This window comes from Pinus tabuliformis, chromosome J (genome assembly GCF_031772625.1).
Source record: "Pinus tabuliformis cultivar Carrire ecotype Pingquan chromosome J, CPIR1, whole genome shotgun sequence".
NCBI classification, from domain to species: domain Eukaryota; kingdom Viridiplantae; phylum Streptophyta; class Pinopsida; order Pinales; family Pinaceae; genus Pinus; species Pinus tabuliformis.
The window spans coordinates 748,326,920-748,330,688 of record NC_142295.1 but is presented as its reverse complement, the minus strand read 5'-3'; the positions used below and the strand labels follow the sequence as shown (position 1 = coordinate 748,330,688).

At 40.7% G+C, this 3,769-nt stretch overlaps 1 pseudogene; it reads right to left on the bottom strand.

Moving 5' to 3' along the window:
• Positions 1–1,812: 1,812 nt before the first annotated feature.
• LOC149228886 (ribonuclease III domain-containing protein RNC1, chloroplastic pseudogene) lies at positions 1,813–2,696 on the bottom strand (annotated as a pseudogene).
• Positions 2,697–3,769: the final 1,073 nt, after the last annotated feature.

Genomic DNA, 3,769 nt, shown 5'->3' with positions numbered 1-3,769 from the left:
ACATATACAAGAGCATGGAGCCTTCGTGAACAAATCATTCAAGACATAGACAAGTTGGTAGATGAAATTACAATTTGGGTGATTTCTTCTCGTAAGATGTTGCCCTAAGGTTGCAAGAGGGATCCTACCATGGCAACCCTTAAGGTGATGAAAGTTCTGCTTCCCCATTGTTGAGAACATCCAAATTAGTAATGACCCAGTGGGGTCAAGGATGGCAGAATGACAACACACACTTGAATCTCAGATAGATAAGAAGAAAGAATTCCTACAACAACACCCATTCAGATGTAATAATTGCCATGAATAAAGCAAATTTGACCACTACACAAATGTTGGCTCCTCTGATATCAGCAAAAGAGGATGAATTTCAAATGGTAACCAAAAGCCCAAATAAAATATGGCAATGCTCAGCTACATCTCAACCCCAAAATGAGCCAAAACTAGGTCCAAGCTAGAATCAATTGACAACTTCCAACATTGTTCAAGATGAGTAAGCCCACATAAACTTCCCTCCCTTGACCGGAGAGGAAACTCAAGTAGAAAATGAACAGCTAGTGAATTCAGTGGAAATTGAAATAGCCTAACAAGCACAATCTGTCACTCCAAGAAAAGCATCTCAGAGGCACCCATCAGAGGTGTTGGAATGAAAATCCATTTAAACACTGAAAGAGGTTCAACAAATTTCTCCCTCCATCGATAACATGGTTGTAAAAGGACGAGATGAATAGTTCCTATCAAAGATTATATACACTTCTTGACCTCGCCCAATGGCCTGCCATGACATACCATCTGAGGCTACAGATGGGATTTAGGAGAAACCCTCCAACACACAATTTTCTGATATCCATATACAGGACCCTGACTTTTTCATACAACAAGGACAACCTTTTGATTTTATTACTGAAGGTCAAGATCAGAAGTTGCATCGAGTTGGCTTAAACTGGTAGTCCAATGAAGGTTTCCAAGAGCATGTCTTGCACCAGAGATCTTTATTTTCCACACACTTATGATTTGGAGAGGAGACAGTCACATGGCGACTCTCTTCATCAAAGGGAGTGTATTTCAGGTTATTTGATTTCAAGGCAGGTATTCAAAAATAGTAGAAATAAAGATTTGACTGTGAATGGTGTTGGATCGACTTATATGGTGCATAAGTCAGCATCTGAGATAAAGGTAGACTAGTAGTATACATTCAGGAACAATTATTGAGGAGCTATGTTATTCCTCAAAAACAATGAGCTGCAACTGTCTCTGCAAGACTCTGATTCACTTGTGCAATTATCACAAGATGACATTGATAGTTTGGAATTCAAAGAAGCCAAGAAAAACAAACAACGGAGTTCTAAAGGTAGAGGGGCAGTTAAAGTGACCATTGTTTCCCTTCAGGTGCATCTTCAGGAAATTCTGAATTGAGTCAAACTTGATAGACATTGAAGCATAGAAGTTCCAAGGTGCAAGAGTTGTCATCATGGAGTACAACTCTTAATTGAGGGGTATCAGTACATGTAGCAGATGTGAATAATCAGTCAAACAGATTGCTTTTATTGCTGGGATATCAAGTGTAGGCAAGAATTATATACAATGGTGCCAAATATTCAGAGGAAAAGCTGCAAAAGATTAAGCTGATGATACAAAGCAACCTGTACCTATACCTTAGTATCATGCCTGGGACTCGTAAGTGTTTTGAGGAGGAGAGTTTGACAGGAAGAGATCACACTGCACAGGATCGACCTACCTCATCAGGGCAGAGTGAACAAGAAGCTGTTGTTCAAAGTATTTCTTCCATCAACCTGAGATTGAAGTGTTTTTTTTTTACTGGCTTCTGAAAATTGTGGTGATGGTATCAGACATGGGCAAAGGATATCCCAATCCATGTAAAACATGGGGTAGATCATTTACTTCCCAAATATTTCCTCAAAATTTATGCATACCAGGAGGTACACATGCTCTGAAAAGCCTTGGATGTGAAAATAAGGCATCGACTGGACGCTCGTATGCAACCATTTCTTGCCATGTTAGCTGCTTCCCTTCATATTCAGGGGAGAGATAATCAATGTCTTCTAGTTGTCACCTTTCTTTTGGCTGGAAATATTTAGCATCTGGGTCCATCCCAATGCTTCAAAAAGGACACGGTAGATTTCCGCCATGCCAAAACATAGGTAAATTGCTCCCATAAGTGCTTGGAATACTTGCTTGATAGCAGGTTCACGCTCATGCCGCTTCATCCTGGTGATATCATCGCAGGGGAATATCAGATTGTCCAAGCTGGCAACTTTGATCCAATAGGGCAACACCCTCTTGTTGGTCATTCCAAAAGCCTTCTCTCTAAGACAAGCAAGTCCCTCCCTCAGGTACCTCTGTAAAAAGAACTCTGCCAATGCAAGGCTTTGCACAAACTGACCTAGAAATGAAAGCCTAGAGTGCCCAATTCCCACGTACCTGGACTTCTTGGCCCTCTCACTTTCCTCGTGCTAGAATGCAAGGTAGAGAAATGTATCAAAATGAGCCGCAGGACTATCCTCGTCAAAGCTGCTTAAAGTCTCCAGAGGATAACCCAATGCTTGTTTGGCCTTCAACAGATTGTCTTCCATCCAGGCCTTGTCTATATCACTAAGGGGTGATTCAGATATATTCATTAAGGATTGAATTGAGGACAATTTTGGCTGATTCAGTTCTAATCTTGTAGAGAATGGCATATAAGATGCATAGCTTGATATTTGAAATGGACATGGTGGGACTGAGCTTGGGACACCTGGTGAAAGCTCTAGTAGTCAATCCAGAGAAATAGTGACTGGATGTTTTGGAAGATGGGGGGATTCTGGAAGTGGTCAGGCCTCTGATTCTTGCCCAAATGACAAGAGTCATTATCTGGGAGAGTCAAGTGGAGCCATGGATGGTGGTAACCTTTCTGATATTGCTGGCCAGATTGGGCAAACAACTGCTGTGGATCTAGAAGCATCCAATTCTCACCTTGCATAGTCAAGTAATATCCAAGGTGAATCTTCTATTTGTACTGAGGAAATGAGGCAACTGAGTACATTTAATAATGAATTTCAATCATCTCCGCCTTTAGAGGGAGGAGGATCATTCACAGTTCCTCGTGATTTTGGTGAGCAATCTGAGAGCTCTGTTGCAAATCTCCATTCTGTGGTTCCAGATTCTACACGATCTGAAGGTCAGTTAATAGGTGAAGAATCTGTTTCTCAAGATTTATTAGGGACTAATCCTGAGCCAAGAGAGTCAGAGAGCAGGAGTATGCTTCAAGTAGAGGCAGTAAGCCTCTCATCGAATGAATCATCTAGTTCAACATTGGTTGGCATGGTTAAATAAATTCATTGGTTGGTTGGGAGGTCGGGGGTTCCAACCCTTCTGACCCCATATTTAAAAAAAAATGTGAGGAGGAAATTGAACAATGGAAAAAGGAGAGCCAGCATAGAAACCTGGTCACGGGGATAACAACGAAAATGCAAAAATGGCATATGCAGGTCTCAAACCTACAACCAACTGATCTGATATTCTATTGATAAGTATTCTGTCGATAGACAATGCCATTTTTATCACAAAGAATCTGCAAACCAGAATCTATGTGTGCCGATGGAATCGTATTTCTTCCAGTGGAGATTAGTTGTGATACAGTTCCATTAAAGGTGCAAAATAAAATCTTTATTTGAAAGGAAATTTGTACAATTGTAGGTGTCATGGAATTTGTACATGGTGTTGATTTCTCAGGTTCTGGTTGCAAGATATAAATATTGGTTATGAGGATATT